At 47.2% G+C, this 12,676-nt stretch overlaps 1 pseudogene; it reads left to right on the forward strand.

The window, feature by feature from the left end:
• The first annotated feature begins 163 nt into the window (after positions 1–163).
• LOC127442180 (exosome complex component RRP41-like) lies at positions 164–1,395 on the forward strand (annotated as a pseudogene).
• Positions 1,396–12,676: the final 11,281 nt, after the last annotated feature.

Genomic DNA, 12,676 nt, shown 5'->3' on the forward strand with positions numbered 1-12,676 from the left:
GAGACAAACAACATTTAAAGATGCAGTAGCTGTTTCATGCTTTCTGAAAGTTTATTAAAGTGTTGTGATAATGTGTGGAATGTGAAAATAAAGTCTATTTGTTTCAGTGAAGTCCATTTAAATTATTAATTTAATAAAATACAGAGTCCGTTCTGAATTAAGAATGCTACTGTAAAAGTTTCAGACAGTTGCGACCTTCTTGTGACCTTACTGTGACCTTCATAAAACAAAAAGGGAAACACTAAAGCTCTGGTAGGGGTGTAGAGACATGATGAATGTGAAGTTAACAGACTGTACTTAAACCTTTACTTCAATAAAAGTACTTATTAATGTGCTCAAGTATCAGAAATAAAGTACATGCCTATCAGAGCTTCCCTGTTGAAAAAGAAATCTGCTTAAACCAGCTTAAGTGTTGGCTCAGCTCAAGCCAGTTTAAGTTGGTCTCACAGTTTTGACTCTTTGTCCCTCCTCTAGACACGAGGCACGTAAATCGTTGCATGATCGAGCAGTTATTAACTGTCAGTACAGTATGGCCACATTCAGCAAAGCAGAGAGGAAGAGATGTCTACACGATGACCACAAGTCCAGTGAGATGAGTCTTCACTTGAAACCCATGAGTTTTCAGCTCTACCCATGATCACAGATCGACACCTATGTCAAGGTATGTGCATTCAAATCAAACATGCAAAGTTCAGCAGATCACGTGACTATATCAGCCAACACAATAGAGACATTTGTGCATTATATGTGCTGTTCTTCATGTAGGAATGAAAATCATGAGTCTCTTATGGTGTCCTGTATATTCTGCAGGTGGATGGTGGGATCTACAGCGCATGTGTCAATGCTGCCACTTTGGCTCTGGTGGACGCTGGCATTCCCATGCGTGACTATGTGTGCACCTGCACTGCCAGCTTTGTGGAAGACACACCGCTGGCTGATCTCTGTCATGTGGAGGAGAGTGGAGGGAGCACTTCACTGGCTCTGGTGCTGCTGCCCCTCAGTGGGAATATCGCCCTGCTGCAGATGGACGCCCGACTCCATCAGGACCACTTGAACACATTAATAGAGGTGGCCATGACAGCATGTAAAGGTCTTAGTAAAGTCCTGGATGGTGTTGTGCAGCTGCATCTGCAGGAGGTTTCAGTTCTTACCAGCGACTGAGAAGAACAGCAGCTTTTATGTGACAACTGATGCCCTGTTAAAGGAAAGTTCACCCAAAGATGAAAAAAAAAAAAAAAACTATCATCAATTACTCACGCTCATGTTGTTCCAGACCTGCATGACTGTGTTCCCTCTGTGCAGTTTTTTGTTCTACAGAAAAAAGAAAGAAAGACATAGGGATTTGGAATTACATGAGCGTGAGTAAATGATGATAGTATTTTCAATTTTGGATAAACTATTCCTTTGAGGATAGTTTCCCGTGCTCATTGGAACTGACTGTTTAGTATTTTCCCATGGCAGAAAGAGTGGATAACTGGCAGAAAGGGCATAGTCAAACACCAAAAATTACATTTTGCCTGGTGGAGACAGAGACTCTCTACGATAATGACAATGACATAATTTAAATGAAATAAAAAAAAATCTCCATTTCCGTAATAAAAAATGTTTCTTGTGTTTTGTATATATAAATATCACATATCAGATAAACACATTAAAAATCATAATTGAGTAGGTGCTTTAAATAATCAGCACAGGAAAAACTTTTTTTTTCAGGATGTCACTGGGTAAACAACCCACTCTTGTGAATTATGTAGAGGTACAGACTGAAATTTAAGTTATCATTCACTGAAAAAGCCTGAATGGGTGAAAGAGTTTGATTTATTGACATTAATGATGGACCCTCCGGTTTAATAAAATAATATGTAGTTATACAGTTGAAGTCAGAGGTTTACCTACACCTTAGCCAAACAAATTTAAACTCAGTTTTTCACAATTCCTGACATTTAATCACAGAAAACTGTTTTAGGTCAGTTAGGATCACTACTTTATTTTAAGAATGTGAAATGTCAGAATAATAATAGAGAGAATGATCTATTTCAGCTTGTATTTCTTTCATCACATTTCCAGTGGGTCAGAAGTATACATACACTTTGTTAGTATTTGGTAGCATTGTCTTTAATTTGTTTAACTTGGGTCAAATGATTTGGGTAGCCATCCACAAGCTTCTCACAATACTTTGCTGGAATTTTGGCCCATTCCTCCAGACAGAAATGGTGTAACTGAGTCAGGTTTGGAGACCTCCTTGCTCGCACACGCTTTCAGTTCTGCCCACAAATTTTCTATCAGATTGAGGTCAGGACTTTTTGATGACCACTCCAATACCTTGACTTTGTTGTCCTTAAGCCATTTTGCCACAATTTTGGAGGTATGCTTGGGGTCATTGTCCATTTGGGAGACCCATTTGTGACCAAGCTTTAACTTCCTGTCTGATGTCTTGAGATTTTGCTTCAATATATCCACATAATTTTCCTTTCTCATGATGCCATCTATTTTGTGAAGTGCACCAGTCCCTCTGGCAGCAAAGCACCCCCACAACATGATGCTGCCACCCCCATGCTCAATGGTTGGGATGGTGTTCTTTGGCTTGCAAGCCTCACCCATTTTCCTCTAAACATAACGAAGGTCATGATGGCCAAAAAGTTCCATTTTTGTTTCATCAGACCAGAGGAAAGTTCTCCAAAAAGTAAGATCTTTGTCCCCATGTGCACTTGCAAACTGTAGTCTGGCTTTTTATGGTGGTTTTGGAGCATTGGCTTCTTCCTTGCTGAGTAGCCTTTCAGGTTATGTCGATATAGGGATTGTTTTACTGTGGATATATAGATACTTGTCTACCTGTTTCCTCCAGCATCTTCACAAGGTCCTTGATTTGCACTTTTCGCACTAAACTATGTTCATCTCTAGGAGACAGAATGCGTCTCCTTCCTGAGCGGTATGATGGCTGCAGGGTCCCATGGCGTTTATACTTGCGTACTATTGTGTGTACAGATGAACGTGGTACCTTCAGGCATTTGGAAATTGCTCCCAAGGATGAACCAGACTTTTGGAGGTCCACAGTTTTTTTTTTTCTGAGGTCTTGGCTGATTTCTTTTGATTTTCCCATGATGTCAAGCAAAGAGGCACCAAGTTTAAAGGCAGGCCTTAAAATACATCCACAGGTACACCACCAATTCAGTACACCTCCTATCAGAAGCTAATTGGCTAATGGCTTGACATCATTTTCTGGAATTTTCCAAGCTGCTTAAAGGTACAGTTAATTTAGTGTATGTAAACTTCTGACCCAGTGGAATTGTGGTAAAGTCAATTAAGCGAAACAATCTGTCTGTAAACAATTGTTGAAAAAATTACTTGTGTCATGCACAAAGTAGATGTCCTAAATGACTTGCCAGAACCATGGTTTGCTAATATTAAATCTGTGGAGTGGTTAAAAAATGAATATTAATGACTCCAACCTAAGTGTATGTAAACTTCTGACTTTAAATGTATGTAACATTGGCGGGCAGGCAATGACAGGCAGATGAAGACGATGATGATGATGATGATGTGAAGAACCTAAGTGCAGTTTATTTACAAAGTGCTATCCAAAAAACCATGACTCCAAAGACTGACACTTGACTTGACTTGACTTGACTTGACAAAACAAGGTCTGGAGATTGGGCTGGCCATGATCCGGTGGTCCTCCATCCACATCTTGATTGACCTGGCTGTGTGGCATGGAGCATTGTCCTGCTGAAGAAAACAATCCTCAGAGTTGGGGAACATTGTCAGAGCAGAAGGAAGCAAGTTTTCTTCCAGGATAACCTTGTACGTGGCTTGATTCATGCGTCCTTCATAAAGACGAATCTGCCCGATTCCAGCCTTGCTGAAGCACTCCCAGATCATCGCCGATCCTGGAGAGGCCTTCAAGCCACAGTGTCTCACACCCACTGTGAAATTTGGTGGAGGATCGGCGATGATCTGGGGGAGCTGTATATAGGCTCGAAATGCAGAATGTTATGATGATAAATGTTTAAAATTCTATAAATGGGTATTTCCATTAATTTTAAAAGCTTTTGGAGCTGTATAGTCTTTACAAGTTTAAAGTTAAAGTTTTAAATTAAGTTTTAAGGCCAGAACAAAAAGGGAAATCAGCGCTGGCATTCTCAAAATTGTTGGTAAAATTGAATCCTTAAATGGATAGTTCACCCAAAATACAACTCCGGTGGTTCAATCTATATCTTCAGAAGCGATATGATAGGTGTGGTTGTGAAACAAATCAATATTTAAATCCTTTTTTAAGTATCAATCTCCACTTTCACATTCTTCTTCTTTTGTTTTTGGTGATTCACAGTCTCCTTGCATATTGCCACCTACTGGGCAGGGAAGAGAATTTAAATAAAAAAAGGACTTAAATATTGATCTGTCTCTCACCCACACTTATATTGCTTCTGAAGATATATATTTAACCACTGGAGTCTTATGGATTACTTTTATGCTGTTTTATATGCATTTTGGTGCTTAAAAATTTTGGCACCCAATCACTTGCATGATATGGACCTACAGAGCTGAAATATTCTTCTGAAAATCTGCATTTGTATTCAGCAGAAGAAAGTAAGTCATACACATCTGGGATGGCATGATGGTGAGTAAATGATTAGAGAATTTACATTTTTGGGTGAACAATCCCTTTAACCAGTAACCACAAATGAATGTGATTGGTCCATCTTGAACATCGCTGTGAAAAGTAACAGATACCATGTGACTACACCGTCTCGGCACTACTTCAACACTTTAGTAGTAGACTGTAAAATAATTTATACACAAATAATGACTTTAATAGACACTGAATTAAAGATAAACAGAAAAAGAAAGATAAACAGTATGATTTTAAACCTAAAATACCTAACTGCTGGGACAATAAGCCCCGTCCACTTAGCAGAAGTTGGTCCGCAACATTTTACTTTCGACCAGAAACAAGAAACATTAATAAATTAATATATGAATAAATGAATATACTGCACCTGCAAAAGAAGCTCGATATTTCAAGGTAAAATTCATGCACACAGATGTTTATATTCCTTTGTTTTTACTAAATGATATCTCAAATGTTGTGATTGTTAAAACATGTATTTTACATTCTCATTCGCAGGTGATGAGCTGAAGATCAGTATTAATGCTGAATAAACTTCACGAAACACCAAATTCATGAACACAGACACCCCGGCATGCTCTTGGTGGCGCCGCATACGAAGACGGAGACCGTGCTCAAGTTGGCCCACTCGCATCCCATGGCCGGGCACTTAGGGATTGAGAGACGAATTAGGGACCGGTTCCATTGGCCCGGACTGGACACGGAAGTGAGGCGCTATTGCCAGAGCTGCGCGGTCTGCCAAAGAACGGCTCCATGACGACCTTCCCCCAGCCCCCTCATACCCCTGTCCATCAACGAGGTGCCCTTCGAATGCATCTGAATGGACCTGGTGGGACTGCTGCCAAAGTCTGACCAGGGACATGAGCACATCCTGGTGATAGTGGATTATGCAACTCAGTACCCTGAAGCCGTGCCACTGAGGAAAGCCACCTCCAAGAATATCGTTCGAGAGCTGTTCCTGCTGTTCAGCCGAGTCGGCATCCCAAAAGAGATCCTCACTGACCAGGGCACTCCATTTATGTCCTGGCTCATGGCTGACGTGTGCAAGCTGCTGCATGTGAAACAATTCCGCACCTCGGTTTACCACCCCCAGACGGACGGATTAGTGGAGCGTTTCAACCAGACCCTAAAAAGGATGCTGAAGCGTGTGGTAACCGAGGATGGGTGCGATTGGGATGTCATGATACCCTACGTGCTGTTCGGCATCAGGGAAGTGCCTCAGGCATCCACTGGATTCACGCCTTTCGAGTTACTGTTTGGTCGCCAGTCCCAGGGCCTACTAGACATCACCCGGGAGGCTTGGGTGCAACAGACCTCGCTGCACCGAACAGTAATTGAGCATGTACATGAGATGAGAGAGAGGATCGAAAAAGTGATGCCCCTGGAGCACGAACAACTGGCAGCAGCGCATGTACGACCACCCTGCCCAAGCTTGTGAATTTCACTCTGGAGACCAGGTCCTGGTGCTGATCCCCTGTGCCACGTTAAGTTCCTGGTCACCTGGCAGGGTCCCTACTCTGTGGTGGAACGGACGGGTCCTGTAATGTATTGCATCTGGCAGCCAGGACGAAGACGAGTAGATCTATCATATTAACCTCCTCAAACGCTGGACCGATCCCGAGAGACGGGTTGTCGGGTACGCCCAAACAGAGGCCCCAGTGGTAGATCTAGTAAACCAACTCTGCGCGAATCAAAGGAAGGAATCAGAAGCCCTGGTCGGACAGTTTAGTGACGTGTTTTCCAGTTGCCCCGGGCGGACCAACACGATCCATCATGAAATTCGCACACATCCTGAAACCATCATGTGACAGTGTCCCTAATGGGTCCTGGAGGCTAGCCGACAAGCTATAGAGGAGGAAGTGTAATGGATGCTACAGCTCGGGGTCATCGAAGAGTCCAGAAGCCCCTGGTTCAGCCCAATCGTGATGGTTCCGAAGGGTGATGGCACCCTCCGCTTCTGCAACAACTTCCGGAAGTTGAATGAAATCTACACCTTCGGATACCCCTTGCACCGAGTGGACGAGCTCATCGAGCGGCTGGGCCGAGCGCAATATATATCCACCCTAGCTCTGACCAAAGGATACTGGCAGGTACCCCTAGCCCCATCGTCCAGTGAAAAGAACTACAGAGAGGTCCCATGAGGGAACGAGGCATGGTCTGGAGGGATTCAGCCTCCTGGTGCCTCTTAGGAACCTGATGATCAGGTCGTGCTTCCCTAAGGACTTACTGTCGACTGCGTCGTGGTGTGCTGCTATGGCAGCAACGTACACCTTCAAGGTGGAAGGGGACAGCCTCCCTTCCAACCTCTCCTGCAGGAAGGAAAGCACTGATCCGACTGCGCATCTCTGGGGGTCTTCGCGTCAGGAAGAACACCACCTAGCGAACAGACGCCACTTAAAGGCATACAGGCACCTCGTAGAGGGGGCCCTAGCCTGAGTGTCCGTGTCTACCACCACGGGTGGTAGACCGCTTAGGTCTTCCGCATCCCGTCCAGGGGCCAGAGGGTGCCCCGTCCCTGAGAAAGAAGGTCCTTCCTCAGGGGAATTCGCCGGGGGGAGCTGTCGTGAGGAGCGTGAGGTCCGGGAACCATGTCTGGGTGGGCCAGTAGGGTGCTACCAGGATGACCTGCTCCTCGTTCTCCCTGACCTTGCACAGGGTCTGTGCAAGCAGGCTCACTGGGGGAAACACATATTTGCGTAGGCCAGGGGGCCAGCTGTGTGCCAGCGTGTCTATGCCGAGGGGAGCCTCGGTGAGGGTGTACCAGAGCAGGAAGTGGGAGGATTCTTGGTAGGCGAACAGGTCCATCTGTGCCCATCCGAATCGACTCCAAATCAGCTGGACCACCTGAGGGTGGAGTCTCCACTCTCCCTTGAGGGTAACTTGCCGTGACAGCGTGTCCACTGTAGTGTTGAGGTTGCCCGGGATGTGAGCGGCTCGCAGCGACTCGAAGTGCTGCTTACTCCAGAATAGGAGATGGAAGGCGAGTTGTGACATTCAATGAGAGCGCAGACTGCCTTGGCGGTTGACATATGATACCGTTGCCATGCTGTCTGTCCAAACTAACACATGCTTGCCCTGGATCAACGGCCGGAACCTCCGCAGGGCGAGCAGAATTGCCAACAACTCGAGGCAGTTGATGTGCCAATGCAGTCGCGGACCCGTCCAGAGGCCAGCGGCTGTTTGCCCGTTGCAAACAGCACCCCAGCCCGTTTTGGAGGCATCTGTCGTGACCACGACGCACCTGGAGACCAGTTCTAAAGGAACACCTGCTCGTAGAAACGAGAGGTCGGTCCAAGGGCTAAAAAGACGGTGACAGACCGGCGTGATGGCCATGCGATGTGTCCCGTGGCGCCATGCCCATCTCGGGACTCGAGTCTGGAGCCAGTGCTGAAGCGGCCTCATATGCATCAACCCGAGCGGGGTGGCCACCGCCGAGGACACCATATGCCCCAGGAGCCTCTGAAAATGTTTCAGTGGAACCGCTGTTTTCTGTTTGAACGCCTTCAAGCAGGCCAGCACCGACTGGGCGCGCTCGTTCGTAAGGCGTGCCATCAAGGAGACTGAGTCCAACTCCAAACCAGGAAAAGAGATTCTCTGAACTGGGAGGAGCTTGCTCTTTTCCCAGTTGACCCAAAGCCCTAGTTGGCTGAGGTGAGAGAGCACCAGGTCCCTGTGTGCACACAACATGTCTCGAGAGTGAGCTAGGATTAGCCAGTCATCAAGATAGTTGAGAATGCGAATGCCCACCTCCCTTAACGGGGCAAGGGCAGCCTCTGCAATCTTCGTAAAGACGTGAGGAGACAGGGACAGGCCGAAAGGGAGGACTTTGTACTGATACGCCTGACCCTCGAATGCAAACCACAGGAAGGGTCTGTGTCGAGGAAGGAACGAGACGTGGAAGTACGCGTCCTTCAGATCTACCGCCGCGAACCAATCTTGATGCCGGACGCTCACCAGAATGCGTTTCTGCATCAGCATCTTGAATGGGAGTCTGCGTAAAGCCCTGTTCAGTACTTGCAGGTACAAGATTGGCCGCAACCCACCGCCTTTTTCGGTACGATGAATTAGGGGCTGTAAAACCCTTTCTTCATCTCGACTGGAGGGACAGGTTCTATCGCGTCCTTCTGTAGGAGGGTAGCAATCTCCACGCACAGGGTGGCAGCGTTTTCGCTCTTGACCAAGGTGAAGTGAATACCGCTGAACCTGGGCGGGCACCTGGTGAACTGAATTGCGTAGCCGAGTCGGACTGTCCGGATCAGCCATCGTGGCAGATTGGAAAGCGCAAGCCACGCGTTCAAGTTCCACGCGAGCGGGACCAAGGGGACAACATCTTCGGACGTACCGGCAGGTGGGGCCTCGCGGCAGGGTGGAGCGCTTGGTCCCACACCACGTCGTGGCCGTGCTGAGCCTAGGGACATCGAAGCACTTACCTGGCTCCTTGTGACCACCCCCGGAACAGCCTGGGATGGGGTAGGAAGAGACCTGTCCTCATAACCCGTGGAGACTGCCACATCAGGGGTGGCTGTGTGCCATAGCTGGGCACTCAGGGGCGGAAAGGCCACCACTGGAGCACTAATCCTGCAAGAAAAAACCCGTGGATGGTAGTCATGGTGATGACTGTACACACTGGGTATGTGACCCAGGGAGGAAGGAAGCCACTCTTTTGCTGAACTGTTGGGAACCGCAGCCACTTGGGCATGCGGCGAAATCAAACAAAAAGGCAACAAAAGATTTTCCGCCCGGCCCTCCACCAGGGATGGAGTGGTCTTTTTACCAGCTCCACGTGAGTGGGTTCCCTCGTCCCTGGATCGCCCATCTCAGGGGCGCTATGAGGACCTCCGTGGGTTCTTAGGCACCGGCTTTGAGACAGGTGGAGTCTGCTTCCTGCGGTGAGCTCCACGCCGGGGCTGGGCCGAAGGGGCGGGCTGCGGCGGAGCCAGTGCAGTCACCGCAGGGGGATGCCCTTGGCGATGAGCAGACAGGGTGCGGGATCTTGAGCCGCGCCAGGGCAGCATGTGCCGGATTGCCTCCGTCTGCTGCTTCACCGCCGAGAACTGCTGGGCAAAGTCCTCGACGGTGTCGCCGAATAGGCCTGCCTGGGAAATGGGGGCAGCAAGGAACCGTGTCTTGTCGGCCTCACCCATCTCGACCAGGTTGAGCCAAAGGTGGCGCTCCTGGACCGCTACTGTGGCCATCGTCCACCCGAGAGACTGCGCCGCGACCTTCGTCGCTCGGAGAGCGAGGTCGGTCGCCGAGCGCAGTTCCTGCATCAGATCTGGGGTGGAACTACCCTCGTGCAGTTCTTTCAGTGCTTTGGCTTGGTGGACCTGCAGGAGAGCCATGGCGTGCAGGGCAGAGAAGGCTTGTCCAGCAGCACTGTAGGCTTTAGCCGTCAGGGACGACGTGAGCCTACAGGACTTGGATGGGAGCTTAGGGTGTCCGCGCTAGGTGGTGGCGCTCTGCGGGCATAGGTGCACCGTGAGCACCTTAAGCACTGGGGGAATCGCCATATAGCCCCTGGCTGCCCCACCATCAAGGGTAGTGAGAGTGGGGGAACTGCGGAATCGGGGCCGGGCAGTAAAAGGTGCCTCCCATGACATCGTCAGCTCCTCGTGCACTTCCGGGAAGAATGGCACTGGAGCAGGGCGTGGCTGCTTTGAGCGGCGCCACGAGCCCAGAAACCAATCATCAAGCCGCGAGGGTTCAGGGGAGAGCGGAGGGTGGCGGAGACGATCCCATTGGGGTCCCCAAATCGCCCCCAGTGCTAGCTGCACTGGCCTCATACCCGTAGGTAGAAGGACTGAGGCGGGAGCCGCTAGGGTGGCTTGCTTTCTTACGAAATGGAGTTCTGTGGCAGAATTTCTATAGTATCAACATCAGCTCCATATGACAGAATTAAATCTAGCATATGATTATGGCGATGAGTTGGTCCTGTTACATTTTGTCTGACTCCAAGAGAGTTGAGAATATCGATAAATGCTAATCCCAATGTGTCATTTTCATTATCTATGTGAATGTTGAAATCACCAACAATTAAAGCTCTATCTACTATAACTACAAGATCTGATAAAAAATTTGCAAATTCACCAAGGAAATCAGAATAAGGCCCAGGTGATCTATATACTGTTGCAAGGGTAAAAGACGACAGAGTTTTTTATTTTATTTATATCTGACGGCGTCACATTAAATCATATTTCTGTTTTTATTTCAAATTCTTATCTTTGTATCTGATCCTAGGTCCTTCTTCAACAGACTGACAGCAATGATTGTGGAGTTTTCATGCTCATGGTAAGATATATTAAAACACTTTTTGTTGTACTTTATTTTTTTGTCTTGGAAATTAATCTTTACTCTGTTTTTTAGTATGCCCTCTACACCGTGCTGAACACTCCATTCAGTTTCACTCAGGTGAGCTTTTCTATTTTCTTCCTTAGAAAATTGCTCTAAAGTTGTTGTACTTTACTTCTGGTCATTGAATTCTAACAATACTAATTGAAAACTAATGCTGTAACCAAATCAATCAAAAATCAAATCACTTTATTGTCACACAGCCATATACACAAGTGCAATGGTGTGTGAAATTCTTGGGTGCAGTTCCGATCAACATAGCAGTCGTGACAGTGATGAGACATATACCAATTTACAATAACATCAAATTAACACAACACAATTTAAACATCTGTTATACACATAATTACACTCAACAGTATACAAATAATAACATACACTGTACAGTATACAATATGCACTATATAGATACACATTATTCAATAAAAATAAAAAAAATAAAAATATATAAAAAGTATATATATATAGAATGTACAGTATTGTACTGTATTGACATTCAGGCTGTCAGTTGATAGTCAGTAGAACATAATATAATAATAATAATATAATTTATGACAGTCCAGTGTGAGATATAAGAGTAAGGGTAATAAAGTGCAGTGCTGATGTATTTTGATCATGGGAGATCAAGAGTTCAAAAGTCTGATTGCTTGGGGGAAGAAGCTATCATGGAGTCGGCTGGTGCGGGTCCTGATGCTGCGATACCGCCTACCTGATGGTAGCAGTGAGAACAGCCCATGGCTTGGGTGGCTGGAGTCTCTGATGATCCTCCAAGCTTTTTTCACACACCGCCTTGTATATATTTCCTGGAGGGAGGGAAGCTCACCTCCGATGATGTGTCTGGCAGTTCGCACCACCCTTTGCAGTGCTTTGCGGTTGTGGGCAGTGCTATTGCCATACCAGGCGGAGATACAGCCAGTCAGGATGCTCTCTACAGTGCAGGTGTAGAACCATGTGAGGATGTGGCGGTTCATTCCAAACTTCCTCAGCCGTCTCAGGAAGAAGAGGCGCTGATGAGCCTTCTTCACAACAACTTCAGTGTGGATGGACCATGTGAGTTCCTCAGTGATGTGGACACCCAGGAACTTGAAGCTTCTGACTCTCTCCACTGGTGCTCCATTGAAGGTGATGGGACTGTGTTCTCTGTCTTTTCTTCTTAAGTCCACCACAAGCTCCTTTGTCTTACTGACGTTGAGGGAGAGGTTGTGCTCCTGACACCAGTGTGTCAGAGTGTGTACCTCCTCTCTGTAGGCTGTTTCATCATTGTCAGTGATCAGACCTACCACCGTCATGTCATCAGCAAACTTAATGGTGGCATTGGAGCTATGTGTTGCCACACAGTCATGTGTGTACAAGGAATACAGTAGTGGGCTGAGAACACAGCCCTGTGGGGCTCCAGTGTTGAGGGTCAGTGATGAGGAGATGTTGCTGCCTATTCTAACCACCTGGTGTCTGCTTGACAAGTCCAGGATCCAGCTGCACAGCGAGCTATTTAAGCCCAGAGCCCGGAGTTTCTCATCTAGCTTGGAGGGCACTATGGTGTTGAATGCTGAGCTGTAGTCTACAAACAGCATTCTCACATAAGTGTTCTTTTTTCCAGGTGGGAGAGAGCAGTGTGTATTGTAGATGCAATGGCATCATCAGTGGAGCGGTTGTTGCGGTACGCAAACTGCAGCGGGTCAAGAGAGAGTGGCAATACAGAGC

The sequence above is a fragment of the Myxocyprinus asiaticus genome, chromosome 6 (assembly GCF_019703515.2).
Source record: "Myxocyprinus asiaticus isolate MX2 ecotype Aquarium Trade chromosome 6, UBuf_Myxa_2, whole genome shotgun sequence".
NCBI lineage: Eukaryota > Metazoa > Chordata > Actinopteri > Cypriniformes > Catostomidae > Myxocyprinus > Myxocyprinus asiaticus.